Below are 27,032 nucleotides of genomic sequence, written 5' to 3' on the forward strand. Positions count from 1 at the left end.
ATGAAGGCTAGGAATGGTGCTAATAGCGTCAATTGAGAGATTGGAGTGTGTAAATGGCAGAATGTAGGAATGTGGCAGACAGCTCAAGAGGGATGGGAGAGGGGAGGAAACAAGATGGTAAGCGAGATTTTAGATGTGGAAAAATAAAAAATAAGAATATAGAGTAATAAAAATGGGTGAATAGGATGAAAAGAAGAAATGAAGTGAAATAAATGGAGTGAAGGTGGAAGGGAAAGTTCTCTATATTCTTATTTTTTATCTTTCCACTTCTAAAATCTCACTTACCCTCCCCCCACTCCCCCCAGCACCCCTCTTGAGCTCTCTGCCACATTCCTACACTCTGCCATTCACACACTGCAATCTCTTAATGGACACTATTAGCACCATTCCTAGCCTTCACCATCACCATGTTGAACTCAGTGTTCAGTCCAGAATGCTATAAAGTGCCCAATCAGAAGATGAGGTGTTGTAGCTTCAGTTTACATTGGGCTTCACTGAAACATTGCAAAATGCCAATGACAGACATGTGGACAGGAGAACAGGGTGGTGTATTGAAGTGACAAGCAGCATGAAGGTCTGAGATCTGCTGGAGGAGACCGAGGTGGTCACCCAGCCTGTGTTTGGTTTCTCTGATGTAAAGAAGGCAGCATTAAGGGCAGCATTGTTGTCTTCAATGGACAGTCGTTTGAAGAAGGGGACAAGTCTTTGGTATTAGGGTGGCATTCCTGCCTGACAGTCCCAGCAAGCGGAGACAAGAGATTCTGCTTGGAGTTCCTGGAGTGACAACCCACTGGGGGCTCACGTTGAGGGGATAAGATCTCCCTCCGAATGGGAGTTGTGGAAACACCCAGGAACTCTCCTGATGTCTGGGAAATGAACCCTGCCAGCTGGTAGAAAGGTAGTTGCAGCCAATAAAAGAGGGTTCACATTGTCTGTGTGAACCTTTCACTGTTTTCCACTACTCTCCACAGGGCAGAACAGAGAACAAAGAACAGTACAGCACAGGAACAGGCCCTTCTGCCCTCCAAGCCTGCACCGATCATGGTGCCTGCCTAAGCTAAAACTGTACGCACTTACAGAGTCCATACCCTTCCATTCCCACCCTATTCATGTATTTGTCTAATTGCCCCTTAAATTTGGCTATCGTATCTTCTCCCACCACCTCCCCAGGCAGCACGCACCTCTATGCAAAAAAAGTTTCTCCACGCACCTTAAACCTATGTCCCCTAGTACTTGACTCTTCTATCCTAGGACAAAGCATCTGACTATCCACTCTGTCTATGTCACTCATAATCTTGTAAACTCCTATCAGGTCACCCCTCAATCTCCGTCATTCCAGTGAGATCAAAGCAAGTTTAGCCGACCTCTACTATAGCTAATACCCTCCACACCAGGCAATATCTGTACCCTCTTCAAAGCATCCACATTCTTCTGATAGTGTGGTGACCAGAATTGTACATAATATTCCAAATGAGGCCTAGCTAAGGTTCTGTACAGCTGAAGCATTGATCTGCCAACTTTTATACTCAATGTTCCTTCCGATGAAGGCAAGCATGCCGTATGTCTTCCTGACTACCTTATCCACCTGCGTTGCCACTTCTAGTGATCGGTGGAGATGTACGCCCAGATCTCCCTGCCTGTCAACACTCCTAAGGGTTCTACCATTTACTGTATAGTAATTCCTACATGCATTGGACCTTCCAAGATGCATTACTTCACATTAGTCCAGATTATATTCCATTTCTCCACCCAAGTCTCCAACCAGTCTCTACCCTGCTGTATCCTCTGACGGTCCTTGAGAGTGTCGAAATATGAAAAACACAAGCTGTGTATTGCTGCCTCCACGACAGTGTCTCTGGAGATGATAATTGTTTATGTTGGTGGGGCTTCCATTTAACAATTACAATCTTTTGTTGATATAGAGTATTTATCATAGAAAAACATCCCAAAGCACTTCAGATGAGCAGAAATAGACTAAGATTGTCCCTGTGCCAAAGGAGATGTTAAGATAGAAATGTGGAACAAACGACCAAATGGTCTAAAAGCCTGGCCTTATAGACAGATTTTGAAGAAGGTCTCAAAGGGGATGAGAGAGAAATGGAGAGGATTAGGGCACGTATTCCAGAGCTTAGATCCCAGCTAACTGAAGGCACAGCAGTCAGTGTTTGGGCGGAGGAAGTGGGAGAGGCACAAGAGAATTCCTTTGGAAGCTGTAATGCTGTCTCATTTACTTTGCAACAATGCTGGCGAAATCAGGGCTACTAATCGCAGCCCTGTCACATGTCAGGCACAAGTTAAAACTGGCAGGGCTCATTTCACAGAGGATCAGAGCAGTTGCTGGAAAGAACATACCATCAGCCCCATCTGTTTGGATCCAAACTGAGATAGCAGAGATGAAAGAGCATTGTTCTAACCCACTGTGGCACCCAGTCCGTTTCACACGGCCTGCAAATACAGGACACTGCCTGTATTTCGCTCCAAGGATTCAACAGAGATAGATCATTTAAGAGAATTACGGAGCCGATGCAAAATTTAAAGTTTATTTATTAGCCACCAGTAAGGCTTACATTAACACTGCAATGAAGTGACTGTGAAATTCCCCTAGTCGCCACAGTCCGGCGCCTGTTCGGGTCAAAGCGTGTCTTTCAGAATGTGGGAGGAAACTGGAGCGCCTGGAGGAAACCCGTGCAGAGAATGTGCAAACTCCACACGGACAATGGCCCAAGCCGGGAATCGAGCCTGGGGTCCCTGGCACTGTGAGGCAGCAGCGCCAAGCACTGTGCCAGCGTGCTGCAAAATTTGCTTCTCAGAAACCAGAATGCTTTGAAAAGACTTCTCTGCGCAATTTAATCAAACTCGCTGTATTAATATTAAACAGTTAAATTAACTGGGAATAATTTTGTGAACTTATCTATCAAGCCTTACTTCTCTGAGTATAATTGCACTGTCTAGATATAGCATTCTGGTGAATATGAATTAAACCATATTTACTTTACTTGATTAAGCCTATTGTTTTATTCAGCTGAAACCCCTTACCTTGATACTTCAGTTACAGCCTGCAGTTATTAAGCACCTGACAGCTTCTTCACAGCAAAGCTAATTAAATAAATTAGATCTAATCAACCACAAATATAAACTCTAATAAGCTTTTCAGCATAAAACATGGGGGAAGGGGAGATTTTGACTTTGATGCATGAAGTCAAATATTGCAGCACCAGTCAGCACATATGCAGGAAGACAGTAGGAACTGTATCTGTCTCTATTCTCCATATGGTGTGGCTTACTGAAAGAGCATCTTTATATAATTCCTTTGGATCAGTCAAAACCTCTCATAGGTATTTTGCACAATTACTTTTTTTTTTCTGGAGTGCAGTGACTCTTAAATAAGCAAATTTGACAACCATTCTGCCCCAGCAAAGATCATATGAGCCATGAAACAAACGACTAGCTAATCTACTTATTTTTACACTGGTTCAGGAATTCTGGCCAGCCCGACGGAAGATTTCCCAGTTCATCTTCGAGTAAATGCCCGGCGATATTGAAATGGATTTGAACGGACAGGAGCAACCTCATTTAGCATTTCATCCAAAAGCCAACACCTCTAACAATGCAGGACTGCCTAGAGGTTTAGACTGGAATGCCAGACAATTTAATACACCAGGGAGTTCCCTAATCCCCTCGGCTTCACTTAGGTTGAATATGAATGTGATAATGAGACAAAAAGTTTTCAAACCAAGGGTTTCTGCCCCCGAGTTTGAAGTGCCGTTCTTTTGTTGTTGATGGACTGTAAGCGCGTCTCCAGACTTTACTGAACTTCATCTTCTGCTGGCAAAGCTCCTTAAATTCAGTTCTGTGCCTCCAGACTGATCACTTCAGCAATACTGATCTCCAGATACGGAAAGGTACTGTTGTAAGGAGAAATGGCATCACTTGGTGCTTAGAAAGAAAGATGCACAGTGCTGTACAATTGGTGACATAACGGTGTATAAACAGTGACACAGCGGCGTACAGTTGTGACACAATGGTGTACAATTGGTGACAAAATGGTGTACAATTGGTAACACAGTGGTGTGCAATTGGTAACACAATTGTGTACGGTCAGTGACACAGCGGTGTATCGTTGTGACACAATGGTGTACAATGGTAACACAGTGGTGCACAATTGTTTTCTACAATCCTACCATTGTTATGAGTGCAGATATACTCCCATACAGTCAGAAGGAACGGTGGTGCAAACTAACATTTTATCTGTTGCCTTTTTTTGCTATCTATATGGAATGATCTATGTGCTGGTGAGTTCTGAAAGTAACAGCTGAGATCCAGTGAACTTGTTTGCTCCATGCGAGGACAATGGTGATTCTCCAACAACTTGGACTCATCTACAGAACGTGTAATTCAGGTATGATTTGCTTGTATGCATTCAGATTAAATGCTTTTTCTCACATTCCATGGACAGCGGTGTGGTGAAAACTGAACACTGGCCAACAAGGACAGGACTGTATCAGCTTGCACTCCACCACTAATTAAATGTTATTTTCTTAGTGTCACAAATAGGCTTACATTAACACTGCAATGAAGTTATTGTGAAAGTCCCCTACTCGTCACACTCTGGCTCCTGTTCGGGTACACTGAGGGAGAGTTTAGCACGGCCAATGCACCTAACCAGCACATCTTTTGGACAGTGGAAGGAAGCTGGAGCACCCTGAAGAAACCCACACAGACACAGGGAGAACCTGCAAACTCCACACAGACAGTGACCCGAGCCAGGAATCGAACCCGGGTCCCTGGCATTGTGAGGCCATGATGTGGAGATGCCGGCGTTGAACTGAGGTAAGCGCAGCAAGAAGTCTCACAACACCGGGTTAAAGTCCAACAGTTTATTTGGTAACACAAGCCACAAGATTTGCCTTCCCTTCTAGAGAAATAATATTTGCATTTAGACTTATCTAGAATTACTCGGAATTTGCAGCACGGAATTAGATCCCAATTGGTCCACATGAGTAATTATTCTCCACACAAGCTTCCACCTGTGTCTCTTCATCCAGCCCTATCAGCCTGCCCTTCTGTTCTTTACATACACATGCGCTTATCTCACTCCTCTCTGAATACATCTATTCGCCTCAGCCACTTGTGATGGTGGGTTCTACAGTCTGTACATTCTGTAGATAAAGAGGTTTCTCCTGAATTCCCCAATGGATTTATTAGTTTTATATTTATATTTTATATTTATGACACCTGCGCTGGAAATATACCACCCCGTCCGCCATGGAATCGGAGTGGGCGAGGGGCGGACAATGGAAATATCCGTTGACCTCGGGTGGGAATTTCCGGTCTCTCTTGAGCAAGGCTGTAAAATTCCATTTCCGGTTTTGGAATGGAAACCAATGGAAGCATTCTCTTTGCATCCATCCCATCCAAGCCCCTCACAATTCTAAAGACATCCATCAAGTCACTCTTCAGCCTTCTATTTCCTTAGGAAAAGAGCCACAATCTGTTCAGTAGAATCCATAGAATCATAAAATCCCTACAGTGCAGGAAGCCATTTGGCCCATCCAAACCTGCACCAACAACAATCCTATCCCTGTAACTCCACGTATTTATCCTACTAACCTCCTGATGCTAAGGGAATATTTACCATGGCCAATCCACCTAATTTGCGCTTCTTTGGATTGTGGGAGGAACACAGTAAGAAGTCTGACAACACCAGGTTTAAATCCAACCGATTTATTTGATAGTAAACTCGCAAGCTTTCGGGGTTTGCCACTTCATCAGGTGAACCTGGTGTTGTCAGACTTCTTACTGTGTTTACCCCAGTCCAACGCCAGCATCTCCACATTGTGGGAGGAAACCACAGTATCCGGAGGAAACCCACACAGATACAGGGAGAACATACAAATTCTGCAGACAGTGGCCCAGTCTCTTCCACCAGTTTCGTTGTGGTAACGTCAATGTTTTGTACACAATCTACCATGTCTCTATATTCTTTTTGTAACATGTCGATCGGAACCATGCTTCCAATCACTGGGACCCGGGTTCGAATCCCACCACAACAGGTGATGAAATTTGAATTCAGTAAAAAATATCCGCAATTAAGAATCTACTGATGACCATGAAACCATTGTCGGAAAAACCCATCTGGTTCACTAATATCCTTTAGGGAAGAAAATCTGCCATCCTTACCTGGTCTGGCCTATAAGTGACTCCAGAGTCACAGCAATGTGGTTGACTCGCAACTGTCCTGTGAAATGGCCCAGTAAGCCACTCAGTTGTATCAGTGATACAAAAAGGCAGCTCACCACCACCTTCTCATGGGCAACTAGGGATGGACAATAAACGCTGGCCAGCCAGTGATGCCCATGTCCCATGAATAAACAAAAAAACAAACCATTCACTTTGACTCCTCAAATGCAAATTGTGTTTGATAAAATACCGCAGGATATGCTTATCAACAAAATTGTGCCCTTGGAATAAAAGGGCCAGATACAAATTTGGCTAAGAGATAGAAAACAGAGTTGTGATGACTGGTTGTTTTTCAGACTGGGGTCAGGGTGATTGTAAACAGTAGTGTTCCCTTGTGCCAGGACAATCTGCTGTTTTTAAAACGGATCAACAACACAGACACCAGGACACAGGAAACACTATTTCAAAACTTGCGGATGGCACTAAAGCTGGAAGTTTAATCAACAGTGAGGAAGATAGTCAGGTCAGTGCAAAGGGCAGACAGGTGGCGAATGCCATTAGAAAACTTGAGGTGATGCATTATGGTTGGAAGAATGAAAAGAAATATTCAAAGCTAAATGCTACATTTTTGAAGCGGTGTTATAATCCAGGTCAGAAACTCCAAGTATTTTATGAAGTCAGCCTAGATTATAAATTTTCCAGTTTGAATTTCTGCATTGGTAAGCATCAGATGTTTCACTTCGGGTATGAATCAAATGACCCACCAGGGAGCTTTTATCAAACAAAGTTTATTTAAGAATATAGTTAACACATAGAAAGTAAATCAGCAATAACTTTTACAATTACAAACAAGAGAAGAAAACAAGAGATTGTATATACCTTAACAGCTAAAAAAAAGTTGTTTCAATGCAACACCCCTACAAACTTACATCTTATTCTAGGATTAGTACAGAAAGTAAGTATGCTAGACCTTGCAGCTTTCTAACCCCCCCGTGATTTACTCCTTTGAATGTTAATTTGATATTTTAACATGGGTGACATGGTGGCACAGTATTTAGCACTGCTACCTCATAGTGCCAGGGACCTGGGTTCGAGTCCCAGCTTAGTCACTGTCTGTCTGGAGTTTGCACATTCTCCCAGTGTCTGGGTGGGTTTCCTCCAGGTGCTCCAGTTTCTTCCCACAGCCTGAAAGACGTGCTGGTTAGGTGGATTGGCCATGGCAAATTGCCCCTAAGTGTGAGAGAGACTAACTACAGTAAATGATGAGGTTATGGGGTAGGGCTTGGATGGAACTGTGGTCAGTGCAGACTCAATGGGCTGAATGGCCTCCTCCTGTACTGTAGGATTCTATAATTTTATGAAATACTGATGCCTCGGCCCTGGAACTTTCAACACTCTTCAAGCGACAGAGGCACTCCTTGGCTCTAGTTGCTCGCTAGCTAGCCACCAAGAGCTACCGTTCCAAAACCAGGGAGAGAGATACACAGCCTGCAGCCTGGAGCCCCAACAATCACTGCGTAGCCTGCAGCCAGCAAAACTTCCAATAATAGAGAGAGAGACAGAAATACTGTTTTCAGTCTGGATTCCAAACAGCTTCCAATTAACCAAACTGAAAGTAACTCTGGATTTCCCTATGAAAGAACCACCTGACCTTCATCAGTCACAAGCCAGACAATTCAAAAGGAGAATAAAACTCCAGGACATTGCATTAGGCCCAGATTAAAAATAAACAAAATGGCCCATTGTACCATTTTAGTAGCAATAAAAGGACATCTACTCAGGCAGCTTGGTGCCAGAAATAAAAAGACTTGCTTATAACTGCAGGGAAAATGCTTAAAATACCTTTCTTAAAGGCACAGTAGCATCACAGTGGGTACAAGAAGGAAGGACCTGGGGCTGTTCATTGTTAATATAAGGTCAGGCACACAATGGGTTAATGTGGGACTGAGTACTGTAACGCCCATAGGGTGATGTAAGAGAACACATTGGAGTTAGTGTCATGTTGCACCGAGCTGTGCATAGAAGCAAGTACGGAGACAGTGCCTAGCTTTTAATTCTACTGTACCTATGTATATATTTCCTAGTAGTTAATACATACTTACTGTTAAACTACCTAAGGCTATGAAAACCATAATAAGACTTACCGAGCTACGCCTAACACCTTATCTGTGCACAAATCTTTGAAGGTGGCAACGTAAGTTAACAAAGCAGCTCACAAAACCGACAGATTCTGGGCTTTCATGAATTGAGACAGAAAATACAAAACCAGGAGGTTATTGTGAAACCTTTATAAAAGACTGGTTTGGCCCCAGCTCGGATTTTACATCCATTCTTGGCACCAAACCAGCGGCACGGCATGGTGGCACAGTGATTAGCACTGCTGCCTCATAGTGCCAGGGACCTGGGTTCGCTTCCCAGCTTTGGTCACTGTCTGTGTGGAGTTTGCACATTCTGTCTGTGTCTGCGTGGGTTTCTGCCAGGTGCTCCAGTTTCCTCCCACAGTCCAAAAGATGTGCTGTTTCGATGGATTGACCATGCTAGATTCTCCCTCAGTGTTACCTGAACTGATGCTGGCCAGAATGTGGTGACTTGGGGATTTTCACAGTAACATCATTGCAATGTTATTGTAAACCTAGAACAAAGAACAAAGAAAATTACACCACAGGAACTGACCCTTTGGCCCTCCAAGCTTGCACTGACCATGCTGCCTGTCTGAACTAAAACCTCCTACCCTTCCAAGGACCATATCCCTCTATTCCCATCCGATTTATGTGCTTGTCAAGGCGCCCCTTAAAAGTCACTATCGTATCCACTTCCTCTACCACCCCCAGCAACGAGTTGCTGGCACCCACCACCCTCTGTGCAAAAAATCTGCTTTGTACATCTCCTTTAAACCTTGCCCCTCACATCTTAAACCTGTGTCCTCCAATAATCCCTCCGGCCCACCAAGTCTGCACTGACTACAATCCCACCCAGGCCCTTTTACCATAACCTCCCATATTTACCCTACTAATCTCCTGACATGAGAGTCAATTTAGCATGGCCAATCAACCTACTTGTGGCACTAATAAATACATTTTAAACATGAAGGTTTTGGAAGAGATTTGTTGCAAGGATTCCAGCGGTGAGAGATTACCGTTATGTGGATGGATTGGGGAAGCTGGTGTATCCTTTTAGAGTAGAGAAGGCAAAGAGGAGATTTGATGAATTGGTTTGACATCTTGTTGGGATTAGAAAAAGTAGAACTATAGAACCCCTACAGTACAGACGGAGGCCATTCAGCCCACTGTGTCTGCATCAACCACACTCCCACCCAGGCCCTATCTCCATAACCACCCTGCGAATCCACTGACACTAGAGTCAATTTATCATGGCCAGTCAAACCAACCTGAACATTCAAGAAGGAGAAAGGTTTACAATGGCTCAGGGGTTGAAGGTGACATGAGGAAAATGATTTTATCCTATGGATGGTTATGATTTCAAATTCAAAAGTAACTTTCAGAAGGGGATTGGATTGATACCCACAGGGGAAAATCTTTCTCTACGCACACACAGTTACATGCATACACATGCACACGCATGTACATGCACATACACATGCACGCACATATGTGCACAAGCACATACATGCACATACATACACACATGCACACACATACACACACATGCACACACATACATGCACAAGCACATACACATACATGCACACAAGCACATGCACACACATGGACACGCATACACATGCTCACATACAGACACACATGCACACACACACACACGCGCATACTCACTCACACCAACCGGGGAGACAGATTTGTCCTCAATCTCAATAAACCTGCCAGACCTCCCAGTGTTGAGACCTAACCCACTCTCCTTCTGCACATCGCTTCACACATCAGTTACCATCACCAAGCAAGTGATTACTTCTTTTCATCGCCAGTCTGAATAATGCCATATTATATGAGCAGAAAATTAGATTGTCCATTTTAAAACATAAAATGGTTATTAATACTTTTCGTGGCAGCAGCCAAAAAGCCACTTTCATCTGAATAATCCTTGTTCAAACACAGAATCATGAATATTTCATTTCTGAATCAAAACGAGCTCATGATTGAGTAAAATCATTCACAAATTATTGGGCTCAGAACACCCATCAAACTTCAATTTACTGTCAGTTATTACAGAAATGTCTCGCGTTCAGGATCGCTCTGGTACAGGAAGAGGTTTCAGGGACACAGCAGGGAATTTTATTAAATGTCATGGGGTCTGTCACCTCAATCGAAACAACACGCAGGGAATGAACGTTGACCACAGTCGAGGACCGGGATAGCAAGCTATTGATCAATGCTTTACAGAAGGCAGGTTGTGATTAAAACTGTCCACTGTCCCCCCCAACATAGCAAGCTCTCCATCACAATCAGGCTGAGAGAGAGGATATCAAGGAGTAGAAGGGAGAATGGGTCACCACTTGATAACCATCTGGATCGGCAGAGGATAATGAGACGATTGCCACTGGAGCCTAATTGGGTGTAATAACTTCAAAAGTGACTTATTGTTGGCTTCAAGCTCCCCCCAACATCTCCATCTGTTACAGCTTACCCTCTGCCGGCTGGCCATTCACACCTTCTTTTCTCTCTAAGGACTGCCATTAGCAGCCTTTCCCTTTGGTTTTGTGGCTATGACTCATCTTTCATTCCTTTACCCCATTGTATAAATTTCTCCCACTTTCTGCCTTTCAGCTTTGACAAAGAGTTACCTGGGCTCTTCACAGCTCCAGGGTCCCTGGGTTCGATTCCCGGCTCGGGTCACTGTCTGTGTGGAGTTTGCACATTCTCCTTGTGTCTGCGTGGGTTTCCTCTGGGTGCTCCGGTTTCCTCCCACAGTCCAGAGATGTGCAGGTTAGGTTGATTGGCCATGCTAAGAAATTGCCCCTAAGTGTCCAGGGATGCATAGGTTAGAGGGATTAGTGGGTATTGTATGTAGAGATATGGGGGTAGGGCCTGGGTGGGATCGTGTTCGGTGCAGACTCGATGGGCCGAAGGGCCTCTTTCTGCACTGTCGGGTTCTATGATTCTATGACTCGAAACGTCAGCTCTTTTCTCTCCTTACAGATGCTGCCAGACCTGCTGAGATTTTCCAGCATTTTCTCTCTTGGTTTTAGATTCCAGCATCGGCAGTAATTTGCTTTCACCAAGTTATGAAGGGTTTATTAACAATATTTAAGTATGTACAAGCGACAGTCTGTGAATTGCAACGCATGTCTATTCTCTTCATCCCGACCCCTGGCTCCAACTGAGATACCTCCCTCACCTGGGACACACGTCCTTGCATCCAATTGGCTCGGTTTCCCACGCTGCCTCTCCATAGGGCCAGCCTGATCACATGGTCCTCAGCGATCGCCCCCTTAAAGGGGCCATGCACTGAGGAGTAGTGCTCAAGGGGGAAAAAATGGAGAGAGTCATAGAGTCGCAGTCATAGTCAGAGAGTCGTACAGTGCAGAAAAGGCCCTTCGGCCCATCAAGTCTGCACCGACAATAACTACCCCTAAAGGTGGACTAACCCATTTTCCTGCACTTGTCCTATTTCTTGGAATATTCTGATACTTTAAGTGCTCATCCAAATCTTTTTAAAGACTGTAAGGTTTCCAGCCTCCACTACCTTCCCAGGCAGTGCATTCCAGATGCCCACCAGCTTCTGAGTGCAAAAATGTTTTCTCAAATCCCCCCTGAGTCCCCTGCCCTTTACCCTAATACTCTGCCCCCTCGTGATCGATCCTTCAAATAAGGGGAACAGTTACTCACCCTGTCCATACCCCTCATAATCTTACCCACTTCAATCATGCCCCCTCCCTCACCCCCTGCCTTCTCCGCTCTAAAGAAAACAATCCCAGCCTATCTAGTGAGAAAACGCTGGAAAATCTCAGCAAGTCTGGCAGCATCTGTAAGGAGAGAAAAGAGCTGACGTTTCGAGTCCAGATAACCTTTTGACAAAGCTAAAAGGCACAGAAAGTGGGAGATATTTATAATGCAGGGGGAGGGAATGAAAAATGAGTCATAGCCGTAGGAACTGGGGAAAAGGATTGCGAATAGCTGTCCACAGAAAGAATAAAGGATTCCAGCATCCACAGTAGTTTGCTTATATCCAGCCTATCCAGTCTCTCCTTATTGCTCAAATGCTCCATCCCAGGCAACATCCCGCGAATGTCCTCTCTACCCCCTCCAGTTCTTTCATATCCAGAGTGAAACCCTACTGCACGAGTGAAGGCCATTCATCCCATTCAGCCGCTGCTGGCTCTGGGCAAATTGAGCTCACCAATTGGTTCCGGCTGGCCAATCGACCCCATTCCCTTTCTGCCGTCTCGTCACTATGTAAATTTCTTCTCTTTGCGCGTTTATCCAATCCCCTTGTGGGAGTCACTCATCAATTTGCTCGCCCTGCCTTTTCAGACAATGCATTCCTGCTCCCCGTCAAACCAACTGATAAAAATAACCTACCACTTCCAGAAGGCGTCTTAACATTGGTGGCATTCTAGATATGTAAACTTTATTTTCAGGCCAATCCCTGCAGCGAGCACAGACACTGTCTTTAGTCGGGGACTCAGGCAGGAATCACGTCTGTTTGGGTAGAGAGGCTTCACAAGAATGAAAACCCAGAGGTGTTAATGGAATGATATTCATAAGTCTGGAAATATTCAGGGCGTCAGAACCTTGGGGTACTTTACAAAGTAGCTACACAGCTAGCTGGAGCAAGGGACATGCAGGGGACACAAGTTCTATTCAGTGTTGTACCACTTGCACCTGTTTAGTACATATGAATATAATTCTCTTCATTAGTATGGAATTAATTGGACGAACAGTTTCAGTGATGCTCCGAGTGTGTACAGCTCTGAATTAATTATGCGAACAGCTTAAATTGCGATTCAGTGCACGGGAGCTTTCCATTGGTGTGTGTCACTGGAGTTTGTACCTTTTGCTGACACGGAGGCATCATCAGCCTCCTGGCTCCGAACAGCGCGAGTGTAACTCACTGGCGATCACATCTGTTGTGGTACAGCCAGCGGGTAGCCGGGGTGACCGAGTGAGCTGATCGCAGCTGGGGCAGCAGTTCAGGCGTCATAACTGGGCGATTCGAACGTGACAGAGCCATCAGGGAAGCAAAACACAAACTAATTTGTCTTAACCTCGATTATGTCACCTCAGCTGGAAAGCGAACGTGTGGATTTCGAAGGCCCATTGGATACATTTCGAATGGCCCGTCTAGCAGCAATACAACAGGGCACTGAATTGGCGCAGTCATAACCATAGAGTCAGAGAGGTTTACAGCATGGGAACAGGCCCTTCGGCCCAACTTGTCTATGCCGCCCATTTTTTTTAAACCCCTAAGCTAATCCCAATAGCCCGCATTCGGCCCATATCCCTCTATACCCATCATATCTAAATGCTTTTTAAAAGATAAAATTGTACCCGCCTCTACTACTGGCTCTGGCAGCTTGTTCCAGACACTCACCACCCTCTGTGTGAAAACATTGCCCCTCTGGACACTTTTGTATCTCTCCCCTTTCACCCTAAACCAATGGCCTCCATTTTTAGACTCCCATACCTTTGGGAAAAGATATTGACTATCTAGCTGATCTCTGCCCCTCATTATTTTATAGACCTCTATAAGATGACACCTCAGCCTTCTATGCTCCAGAGAAAAATGTCCTAGTCTATCCAGCCTTGCCTTATAACTCAAACAATCAAATCCCAGTAGCATCCTAGTAAATCTTTTCTTCACTCTTTCTAGTTTAATAATATTCTTTCTGTATTTGGGTGACCAGAACTGTACAGGGTATTCCAAGTGTGGCCTTACTAATACCTTGTACGACTTCAACAAGATGTCCCAATTGCTGCATTTAATGTTCTGACCAATGAAACTAAGCATGTCGAATGCCTTCTTCACCACTCTGTCCACCTGTGACTCCACTTTCAAGGAGCTATGAACATACATCCCTAGATTTCTTTGTTCTGTAACTCTCTCCCAACGCCCTACCATTAACTGAGTAAGTCCTGCCCTAGTTAAATCTACGAAAATGCATCACCTCACACTTATCTAAAGTAAACTCCTTCTGCCGTTTGTCAGTCCACTGGCCCAATTGCTCAAGATCCTGTTGCAATCCGAGACAACCTTCTTCAAAGCCAATATGCCACCAGTCTTGGTTCATCTGCAAACTTATTAGCCATGCCTCCTGTATTCTCATCCAAGTCATTAATATAAATGACAAGTAGCTGTGGATCCAGCACTGATCCCTGAAGCACATTGCTGGTCACAGGCCTCCAATTTGAAGAAACATCCCTCTACGATCACCCTCTGGCTTCTGTCATCAAGCAAATTTTGTAGGATCCTGGGAGATTTAACCTTATGCAACAAGCTACTGTGCTATACCTTGTCAAAGGCCTTGCTTTGAATTGGAAGGGAAAAAATACCACAGTACATCTCCTGCCACAGATCGCCCCAAAGTGGCCCCTTCAAGGTGTTTGTATTGGAAGGAAGCTCCTACATTAAGAAAAATCCTGCTTCAGACACCAAAGAGGAGGCCTTGCATATTAATAGCAGGTCTTTATCAATAACTCCTAACTGTTTACATATACAATAGAAGGTGCAGGTATGATGCTGAATCCATCCTCAGTTTTTACACCACTCAGTCGATTTCTAGACTGACCCAGACTCTGGATCATGTGATTTGATTTGATTTTGATTACATTTATTATTGTCACATGTACTAGCATGCAGTGAAAAGTATTGTTTCTTGCACACTGTACAGACAAACCATACCACACATAGAGAAGGAAAGGAGCAGGTGCAGAATGTAGTATTACAATCATAGCTAGGGTGTAGAGAAAGATCAACTTAGACTTTTGAATGGACCTACTTCATATTAAGTTGATCTTTCTCTACACCCTAGCTATGGTTGTAATACTACATTCTGCACCTGCTCCTTTCCTTCTCTGTGTGGTATGGTTTGTCAGTACAGTGTGCAAGAAACAATACTTTTCACTGCATGCTAGACTTTTGAATGGACCTACTTCATATTGACGGTAGCAGGGAAGAAGCTATTCTTGAGTCAGCTAGTATGTGCCCTCAGACTTTTGTGTCTTTTCCCCGACAGAAGAGGTGGAAGAGAGAATGTCCGGGGTGCGTGGAGCTGCTTTCCCAAGGCAGTGGGAAGTGTAGATGGAGTTAATGGATGGGAGGCTGGTTTGGGAGATGGATTGGGCTACGTTCACAATCCTTTGTAGTTCCTTGTGGTTTTTGACAGAGCAGGAGCCATACTAAGCTGTGATACATTTACATATCATATACAGGGTGGCATGGTAGCACAGTGGTTAGCACTGCTGCTTCACAGCTCCAGGGTCCTGGGTTCAATTCCCGGCTTGGGTCACTGTCTATGTGGAGTTTGCATGTTCTCCTTGTGTCTGCGTGGGTTTCCTCCGGGTACTCAGCTTTCCTCCCACAGTCCAAAGATGTGCAGGTTAGGTTGATTGGCCATGCTAAGAAATTGCCCCTTAGTGTCCAGGGATGCTTAGGTTAGAGGGATTAGTGGGTATAATATGTGGGGATATAGGAGTAGGTCCTGGGTGGGATTGTGGTCAGTGCAAACTCGATGGGCCAAAGGGCCTCTTTCTGCATTGTAGGGTTCAGAAACATTTCTTATATCACAGTATGGGTGGTATGGCACTCAGTCCCCTTTTAACCCTGTGTGTACCATTTTCTAGCAGACCTTACTATCACAGACAGGTTGGTTCTATTTAATTCATTTTTATGGGACATGAGCATTTATTGTCCGTTGCTAACAGAGGGCCTTTGAGAGTCAACACTTCTGAGGATCTGGATTCACATGTAGACCAGTAAGGATGGCAAATTTCCTTCCCTGAAGAGCATTAGTGAACCAGATGGGTTTTTATGACAATCAACAAGGGTTTTATGGTCATCTTTTTATTCCAGGTATTTATTGAATTCAAATTTTATCTTCTGCCATGGTGGGATTCGAATCTGGGTCCCCAGATCCTTATCCTGAGTCTCTGGATTACTAGTCCAGTGACAATACCACCGCGCCACCTCATTTTAAGAGTTGAGTCAGCTGAATTGAGCAAATGGTGGTCGTGCAAATGCATCCTGCTGAATTTCTCAAAAACAATTGTTTAAATTACATTTCAGCTGGGCTGCTCTGGTAAGCAGCTGGGCATTTAGACCCATCCAGCTTCACGATAGAATCTAGAATGATTCAGTACAGAGTTACGGATGGGTGATTGCAGCAGTGATACACCAAAACTGCCCTCTGCACTCCTGGCTTGAAAACCTCCAGCTGGACTTGCACCAAGTGCCAACACTCATCCTCAAGGTTCCCACCAAAAACAGTAGCCACTTCTCCAAGGCGCTAAAGGGCAACCTTCCCCCCTGCCACCACTACGCCCCCCCTGCAAATGTCTGCAATGTCTGCCAGGCCTCTTTTGATATGATTTGATTTATTATTGTCACATATATTGGGATACAGTGAAAAGTATTGTTTCTTGCACGTTGTCCAGACAAAGCATACTGCACATAGAAAAGGAGAGGGTGCAAGATGTAGTGTTACAGTCATAGTTAAGGTGTAGAGAAAGATCAACTTGGTGCAAGGTAGGTTCATTCAAAAGTCTGACAGCAGCAGGTAAGAAGTTATTCTTGAGTCGGTTGGTACGTGACCTCAGATTTTTTGTACCGCTTTCCCAACAGAAGAAGGTGGCAGAGTAGATCTGGGGTAGGTGGGGTCCTTGATTATGCTGGCTGCTTTGCCGAGGCAGCAGGAAGTATAGACGGAGTCAATGGGTGGGAGGCTGGTGTCTATGCTCCTTCTAGTCTTCTTCCTTGTGCTTTCCTGATTTTAAATCATCCCACCATTAACAGCCATGACTGCAGCTGATTCAACAATCTGGGAGTCTGACCACTCTGCCCATCATTGACCTAAACCTTCCTCTTTGACCAGACTTATAGCCATCTGCCCCAATACAGCGATTGGTATGATACTAATCACGTGTCTTGATTCATTTTATTATGTCAGAGGCTCTATATAAATGCGTGATTGAAGCTTTCTTGACCAATCTTCAAGATTTCTCTTTAGTCTTCCTCTGTAAGTTTATTTATTAGTAAGCTTACATTAAGAACATAGAATCTCTACAGAAGGAGGCCATTCAGCCCATTAAGTCAACACCAACCACAATCCCACCCAGGCCCTAGTCCTGTAACCTCATGTTTTCACCCTGCTAGTCCCCCCTGAAACTAAGGAGCACTTTAGCATGGCCAATTCACCTAACATCTTTGGACTGTAGGAGAAAACCAAAGCACCCGGAGGAAATCCATGCAGACACGGGGAGAACATGCAAACTCCGCACAGACAGTGACCCAAGCCAGGAATCGAACCCAGATTTCTGGCATTGTGAGGCAGCAGTGCTAACCACTGTGCCACTGTGCCACCTTCCAAGGGTACAGAAAACCTTGGACTCTCATTGTGTAAACACAAGGCTGATTCTACCTCCCATGAAATTAAATAGTCAGGGAAAGAAAAAAAGATCAGCAATAATTCATTGTCTCATCAAAACAAAAATCTTACTGTCCATGGCCTCACTTGACAATATTCAGATGGTAACACACATTATACATCAATCCTCCAACATCATTATATCACATTTAATAGAATGAGGAGCAAAAGGTCTCTCCAACCATGAACTGATTTTACTCAGGTTCAAAAACAGTTATCCACTATCGTGCACACTGCAGGTTTCTTATTTATACAGTTTATCCTGAATACTCCTGGCAAAATATTACAACCCATTGCAGCAGGAAATACTTTTAGACGCGTCATCAGGAGATTGCAAAAACACAAATAAAGATGATTGTCTACTGCTTGGATTCATCTCAACGTCACACCAAAGACACTTTCTCCCTCTCCTCACCTCCTGATTTTTCTCCTCTCCTGCAGCTCTGAAGCTGTCTATACCTCAGTGAGGTTCAGTACCATATTGGTATAGCGATCCTTTCTGTACAATGAGAAATAATGAGATTAATTGCTCAACTGGTAGCCTCAACTCCATTTCCCTGTCTGTCCCCAAGAACCCTGACTCTCTTGGCAATCAAAAATCTATCCAACTCAGAATATATTCAGTCTCCACTGCTCACTGGGGAAAAGATTTCCAAAGGCTGCCATAATCCAGAGCAGAAATTCTTCCTGATCATAGACCCTAGAACTGATCAGAGAATTCCCACAGTACAGAAGGAGGCCATTCGATCCATCGGATCTGCACTATCTTGCAGACAGAGCATCTTACCCAAGCCCACTCCTGGTACCAGTGGGAGGAAACGTCTTAACATTCAGAACCAAACAAGAATCCTTGAGGTACTTAGAGCACTAAAATCATAATCACAATATAGGGGTGATTAGTGGAATCTTATCATACAACAAACAAGGAAAATAATAGCAGTCAAAAGTAAACCTCAGACTTCTTACATTTTACTGTAATAAGTCTTTGGAGGCTGACGTCCCTTCACCAAAATCCCTTTATTTACAACTCTTATAGCAGGACACAGAGTGCTATCAGTTGGCAGGCTACCTTCAGGAGTGCCAGAGGAACTGACATGCCTGGTTAAATACAAGAAAATGACTCCCTGATTGGCCCATCAATTGATTCCTTAATCGGGGAGCTCATATTCCAATAGGCCAACCTCAATGGCCTGATTGAAGTCATTACAATTACGCCACAACGATTTGATTTTACACCGAGAGGAGTCTGTGTGGACCATGTGAAAATACTCCAAACCTTACCCAAGGTTTTGTTCTGGTCTTTGCTTGTCCAAACCAAGCATGCACGTCAACCTCTTGAAAATATTATTTGTGTAAAAGGTGATACTTAAATTTTTGTCTGAAAGAATTGGTCTCAAGAATTCAATTTTCACCCTGGTATAGATATCGTAATAACTCCAAGAGAGAAATCAGGAGGAATTTCCTTATGCAGAGGGTGTGAACCTTGTTACCACAGGAAGTGGTTGAGGCAAATAGCTTTGGTGTTTCCAAACAGAAGTAGATGATTACAGGACCAAGTGAAAAGGGATTAGAAAGTTAAGCTGAAAGATGGAGATGAGGCAGATGGAATGGTGGGAGACTGGTGTGGACCACAAACACCAGCCCAGATGAGTTGTGTCAAAGTCCTGCCTCTGTGCTACATATTCTGGCAGAGTCAAAAAATGAGCAGGCCAAACATTTGCTGATAGACCCTGTCTCAGTTTGGCCTCTAAAAAGAGGTCACAAAACTCAGATTCACAACCTAATTAATGGAGAGTTTGGGTGGGAAGAGATTTAAAGTTTAAAGTTTATTTATTAGTCACAAGTAAGGCTTACATTAACACTGCAATGAAGTTGCACCTAGTCGCCATATTCCAGCACCTGTTTGGGTCAATGCATCTAACCAGCATGTCTTTCAGAGTTGGTTAGAGTTCTCCACATAGTCATAAGACCATAAGACATAAGAGCTGAATTAGGCCACTCGGCCCATCAAGTCTGCTCCACCATTCAATCATGGCTGAGATTTTTCTCATCCCCATTCTCCTGCCTTTTTTCCGTAACCCCTGGTCCCCTTATTAATCAAGAACCTATCTATCTCTGACTTAAAGCCCTGACCTCCACAGTGCTCTGTGGCAAAGAGTTCCACAGATTCACCACTCTGGCTGAAGAAATTCCTCCTCATCTCTGTTTTAAGGCTTTGTCCCTTTAGCCTGAGGTTGGGCCCTCTGGTTCTGGCTTTTCCTACTAGTGGAAACATCCTCTCCACGTCCACTCTATCCGGACCTCGCAGCATCCTGTAAGTTTAAGTAAGATCCACCCCCCCGTTCTTCTAAACTCCAACAAGTACAGACCCAGAGTCCTCAACTGTTCCTCATACGACAAGCTCTTAATTCCAGGGATCATTCTTGTGAATCTCCTCTGGACCCTTCCCAAGGCAGGAACATCCTTCCTTAAATATGGGGCTCAAAACTGCTCAAAATATTCCAAATGGGGTCTGACCAGAGTCTTATACAGCCTCAGAAGTACACCCCCTTCTTGACATGAATGCTAACATTGCATTTACCTTCCTAACTGCCGACTGAACCTGTGTGTTAACCTTAAGAGATTCGTGAGCAAAGACTCCCTAGTCCCTTTGTGTTTCTGATTCCCTGAGCATTTTCCCAATAGTCTATGCCTCCATTCCTCCTTCCAAAGTGCATAACCTCACACTTTTCCACATTGTATTCCATCTACCACTTCTTTGCCCACTCTCCTAATCTGTCCAAGTCTTTCTGCAGCCCCGCTGATTCCTCAATAGTACCTGTACCTTTACACATCTTTGTATCATCTGCAAACTTGGCAACTGTGTCTTCAGTTTCTTCCATCAAATTGTGCAAAGTTGTGGTCCCAGCACTGACCCCTAAGGCACACCACTAATCACCGGTGCCATCCTGAGAAAGACCCCTTTATCCCCACTCTCTGCTTTCTACTAGATAGCCAATAATCTATCCATGTCAGCATCTTACCCTTAACACCATGGGCTCTTAACTTATTTAACAGTTGGGTAGAAATTGGGTTGGAAATGTGGAGAGAAGGGTCCTTTGGAGAGAGAGTAGGGAGGAGAAGATGAGCCTTTTCTGCATGATAGTGGAACCATGGTGCAGGTTTTAAGTTTATTTATTAGAGTCACAAATAGGCTTACATTAACACTGCGATGAAGTTACTGTGACAATCCTCTAGTTGCCACACTCGCCTGTTCGGGTACACTGTTCTTTAAACAGAATTTGTTTAGCGCAGACAATGCATCTAACCAGCACGTCCTTTGGACTTCTTTTGAAAAGGGAAGGGGATGACTGCAAAGTATTTTAACTTACCTTCCCCTTTATTGTGTAGGAAACATCAGTGGATTGATGGAACAGGTCACCTAGCATTGACTGAAGATTGATGGAATAAAGGAGGCAAAGAGCTAAGGAACTGAGAAGCATGGGGACGTACAGGAACAGGGAAGAGGCGGAGAGTCTGAGGGGGGTTAGTTGTTAAATTAATACAAGTTTGAAATGAAGATGTAGCAAAAACCTGAAGTTACTGAAATCAGTTATCTAGAGAAACAAAAATGAAAGTTTCTTCCAGAAGTTTGTGATGTTGAATTTTATCACAATGGTGTAGAAGGCTTGGGGCCTGGGGGAGGGGGGGATTAACATAGAACCCTACAGTGCAGAAACAGGCCCTTCGGCCCATCGAGTCTGCACCAACCACAATCCCACCCAGGCCCTATCCCCATATCCTTACACATTTACCCACTAATCCCTCTAACCTACACATCCCAGGACACTAAGGGGCAATTTTAGCATGGCCAATCAACCTAACCCGCACATCTTTGGACTGTGGGAGGAAACCGGAGCACCCAGAGGAAACCCACACAGACATGAGGAGAATGTGCAAACTCCACACAGACAGTGACCCGAGCCGGGAATCGAACCCAGGTCCCTGGAGCTGTGAAGCAGCAGTGCTAACCACTGTGCTACCGTGCCGGCCCTACCTGGATTAAGCATGAGTAAATTGGGTTGGTGTTTAGGGATGGAGCAGAGATATTTGTCAAACCAACCTCATCTGCATTTGATCTCCCCCAGTGTAAAGATGATGTTCTCCTGAGCAGATACACTAGAGGAAGTACATCCAAACTGCTGTCTGACATGGTGGTGTGGGAGGAGGTGGATATTCAGCACTACATCTCATCTTCTTATGGAAGGTTGCCAGACGAAGGGGAAATGGAAGTTGGGTTGGAAACGTGGAGGGAAGGGTCCTTTAGAGAGAAAGCAGGGAGGAGGAGATGAGCCCTTTCTGCATGATAGTGGAACCATGGTGCAGGTTTTAAATTTATTTATTAGGGCCACAAGTAGGCTTACATTAACACTGCGATGAAGTTACTGTGAAAATCCCCTAGTTGCCACATTCCGCCTGTTCGGATACACTGAGGGAGAATTTAGCACGACCAATGCATGATTTTGGACTGTGGGAGGAAACCGGAGCACCTGGAGGAAACCCACGCTCCCATGGGGAGAACATGCAGACTCAGCACAGACAGTGACCCAAGCCAGGAATCAAACATGGGTCTCTGTGCTGTGAGGCAGCAGTGCTAACCACCGTGCCACTGTGCAGGTGGTGGAACTGACAGTTGCTATCAAATGCAGAGGCAAAGGGAAGGAGCGGACCCTGTCATGGCTGGGTGAAGAAAGGGAAGGGGTGATGGAAAAGGAGGAAATAGGACTGACTCAGTCAAGAGGCCTGGTGACCATTGCCAAGCGAGCTCCGCAGTTGACAGAAGAGGAGATTTGAGAAACTCTACCGCAGAAAATAAAAAGTTGCCAAAGCAAACATGATTGAGGTGTAGAAGCTGGAAGAAATTTTAAAAGTTCTTGTGAGATGATGGGATGGGTGATGGGGGGAGGTGGGCAGTTGGGGTGGGTGGGTAGTGGAGGGAGGTGGGCGGTGGGGGGAGGTGATGGTGGGGGGAGGTGGGTGGTTGGAGAAGGTGGGCAGTGGGGGGAGGAGGGCAGTTGGGAGAAATGGACGCTTGGGGGAGGTGGGCGGTTGGGGGAGGTGGGCGATTGGGGGATGTGGGCAATGAGGGGAGGTGGGCAGTTGGGGGAGATGGGCAGTTGGGAGAAATGGACACTTGAGGGAGGTGGGCAGTTGGGGGAGGTGGGCGATTGGGGGAGGTGGGCGATGGGCCAAGGTGGGCGGTGTGGGGAGGTGGGCAGTTGGGAGAGGTGGGCAGTGGGGGGAGATGGACGGTGGGGAAGGTGGGTGATGGGGGGACGTGGGCAGTTGGGGGAGGTGGGTGATGGGGGGAGGTGGGCGGTTGGGGGAGGTGGATTGGGGGATGGGGGAAGAGGATATTTCAATGAGAATCAGCCTTGGCTGCCTCGAAGGTCGGCCAGCAGAAGCGCGGGCGTGTGGCCCATTAAACAAATTAAAATTCATGCAGGTAAACAGACATGAACTGAAAGGCAATACTTCAATGTATTGTTGATAGTATCACAAGGGCACCATCTAATAAACTGAAATAATGTGTAATTAGGGAGATTGTATGCACTCCTTTTGATTATGTATTCATGATTCACAAGAAAGAAGCAACTCCCAAGACTGAAATAATTATTGTAATGATGTTCACGTCTCGGTATTACTCAGGAGCGAATCTCAAAATATGAGCAAAGTGCAATTAAAAATGAATGTTTAACTTGGAAATATTAAATACAGAATAACTCAGTCCTGTGAAACACCATTTTACCTGACCTGCTAAATACACCTACAAGAAACTTTCACAATTGAGACTTCATTTACAGGCCATCTGCAGTTTTATTTTCTCCCCACCCCCACTTTCGTGTACTTACAGACAACCTTACATACAAATTCTTCTCACTTTGGACATAAGGTCGTTGACTTGAAGCTTCAACTCGGTTTCTCTCTCTCCCATCCTGCACAACTCATTGGATATTATAAAATTGTCTTTTTCTCAGGGCAGCACAGTGACACAGACGTTAGCACTGCTGCCTCCCAGGACCTGGGTTCGATTCCAAGCCTTGGGTCACTGTCTATGTGGAGTGTGCACATTCTCTCCGTGTCTGCGTGGGTTTCCTCCGGGTGCCCCAGCTTCCTCCCAAAGTCCAAAGATGTGTAGGTTAGGTGGTTTGGCCATGCTAAATTTCCCCTTAGTATCCAAAAGATGTGTAGGTTAGGGGAATGAGTGGGGTAAATATGAAGGGTTACGGGAATAGGATAACCCTGGGATAAGATGCTCTATCAGGGAGTCAGTGCTGAATCGATGGGCCAAGTGGCCTCCTTCTGCACTGTAGGGACTCTATAATCACTGTATTTTCATCGTTTTCTATTTTTAGGAGATTTACTGAGCAGAAATTGGACTAGTTGACAGGTGTCTCAGTGTACACGGGTTCCTCTGAACAATTATTGTTTGGAAGGTCAGGAGTTTAGATCAGGAGGCCAGGACAATTATTGTTTGGGAGGTAGGAGGGAGAGGGGCTAGAATGGTTAAAGCAATTTTAAACAAAGACACGTCTGCTAGCACTGTGAGTTGGAACAATGTGACCCCAGGGTCTGGGGACCAAGTTTGAAAGCAGCTCTCACCCCAGGGGGGGAAATATCCCCTCTGCTCAACACCAAATTGAGTGAGCTGCAGTCAGGACAAGTCTTTGAAGGTGGCAGTGCAAGTGGAGAGTGTGGTGAAGAAAGCCTATGGTATGTTAGCCTTTATAGGAAGGGGTATAGAATATAAGAGCTGGAGTCTAATGTTGCAGTTGTACAGAACGTTGGTTAGGCGGCATTTGGAGTACTGCGTCCAGTTCTGATTGCCTTACCACCGGAAGGACGTGGAGACTCTGGAGAGAGTGCAGAGGAGGTTTACCAGGATGTTGCCTGGTATAGAAGGACTGGGGTATGAGGAAAGATTGAAGAAATTGGGGCTGTTTTCCCTTGAAAGACGCCGACTGAGGGGGAATCTAATAGAGGTATATAAGATTATGAAGGGTATAGATAGAGTAAACAGAGGTAAGCTATTTCCTATGATAGAGACACATAGGACAAGGGGCCATGGACTTAAGGTGAGGGGGGAGAGGTACAACACAGATATTAGAGGGAGGTTTTTCACACAGAGGGTAGTGGGGGTCTGAAATGCTCTGCCAAGTAAGGTGGTGGAAGCAAACACGCTAGAGTCCTTTAAGAGTAACTTAGACAGGCACATGACTGAGTTGGAGATGGGTAGATATAGGAGATCCTTTTAAATAAGGGTCATTAGCATTGGGGCGTCCCTGATAATGTAAATGGGAATAGTATGATAATAATGTTTTTTCTCTTTTCATTCACAGGTTTGAAGTCGGTCCACCTCGTGTCCAACGAGGGGCATACACGCGATGGGTCGTACTGGGGCTGCTCTTGGTTGTTCGAGATTGGCCTAGTGCTTCATGTTGTTAGTGTGTGTCTAAACTGGACAAGATACTGGGCAAGACGACAGCTCAGTGACTATCACTGTTTGCAGACACATGGATTTGGGCCGGTGTCTGTGGGAGTTTGCGCATTCTCCCCGTGCTTGCGTGGGTTTTCTCCGGGTGCTCCGGTTTCCTCCCACACCCCAAAGATGTGCTGTTAGGCTGATTGGCAGGAATAAATTGTCCCCAAATCAGTTTTCCCTCAATCTGGATGGCCATAAAACATTAGACAAGGGTCATGGGTAGAGAGGTGGACTGGTGGTGTTGAGATGGCGGCGCGGGCTCGTTGGGCCGAAGGGCCTGTTTCCCGGGCTGATTTTGTTCTTTGTTCTTTGTTGTTTTGATCAGTGAGGCAAAGAAAAGAAAATTGTACTTCCCTGGCCTGGGTTTGTAATCTCAACATTTGTGAACAGAGAAAGATTCACCATACTGACATCTCTCACTGGAACACAAATCTCCTCAGAACATCACATATAATGATCCAGACTCTTGACCTCGTAAGTTAGTGCTTGTTTATGAGTGCCTTTTTGTATGATCGGAATTTCCCCAACTGGGCGTTTATTAAATATAAAACTCCAGCAACTTCACAGGCATAAACGTTACAAACAAATAGGCCAAACCTCTTCTGTACTGTCACAGGGTTAACCTTCAAAACATGTCGATATTGAAATCAAGGCACTGGGAATTCATCACCTCAAAGACAGAACAGTGGCCATCAGACAATCCAATTAAAGAAACCGGGAGACTATCAGAGCGGACGACCGAGACAACAGTCAATACACAAACAAAACACCGCCAACAGTGAAGGAGGAATGGACTTTAACATGTACATGTCAACTTGGGAACCAGAAACATCTCACCTGAATGCAGTCCACTGTTTCAGTGATGGAGGCAACATTGCAATGACTGATTTTTCTGAACTGGTTATGGGGGAGGCAATGGCCTAGTGGTATTATCGCTAGACTATTAATCCAGACACTCAGCTAATGTTCTCAGGGACCCAGGTTTGAATCCCACCATGGTAGACGGTGGAATTTGAATTCAATAAATAATATTTGGAATTAAGGATCTATTGATGACCGTGAAACCATTGTCGATTGTCAGAAAAACTCATCTGGTTCTCTAATGTCACCTAGGGAAGGAAATCCTTACCTGGTCTGGCCTATGTGAGACTCCAGGCCCACAGCAATGTGGTTGACTCTCAACTGCCCTCGGGCAACCAGGGATTGGCACTAAATGCTGTTCAGCCAGTGGCGCCCATGTCCCACGAATGAACAAAACAAAAGAGATTAAAAGAGTGCTAAGCACTGACCATCCAAACAGGATGTCCCCGGATTATAGTTTGATACCTTTGATAAAGTTTTGGAATAAAAATATCGAGACAGTTGAGTCTTGGACGGTAGTCACCAAGGAGGATTAGGAACAGTAATCCTGGTTCATGATCTATAGCCCACACTGGAATGGCCAATCATGCTGGGAGTTGTACGTGTCAGCTAGATCCAAGGGATATTGGGGTTGAGGTTGAAAATAGGTTAAGGGTAGCAACTAAATTCTGAGGGGGTTTGAGTTGAAGTTTGGGTAGAAACATGGACTTTCGTCTGAGGTTTCTCATAGAGGCTTTTGTCAATAGATCGTGGCTTCAAGTGTTGTGTGGTGCCATTACACTAGTTTGAAGCTCTTGTATTGGAAATTAAGTGTTTCTTTTTCTGTTAATAAATACATATGTGGTTGAGCTTAACCACTTGTCCTTTATTCATTCCTAAGGTCAAGAACTAACAGTAAGAGTAAACCGGAGTGTG

This window comes from Carcharhinus amblyrhynchos, chromosome 24 (genome assembly GCF_965287045.1).
Source record: "Carcharhinus amblyrhynchos chromosome 24, sCarAmb.v2.hapA, whole genome shotgun sequence".
NCBI classification, from domain to species: Eukaryota; Metazoa; Chordata; class Chondrichthyes; order Carcharhiniformes; family Carcharhinidae; genus Carcharhinus; species Carcharhinus amblyrhynchos.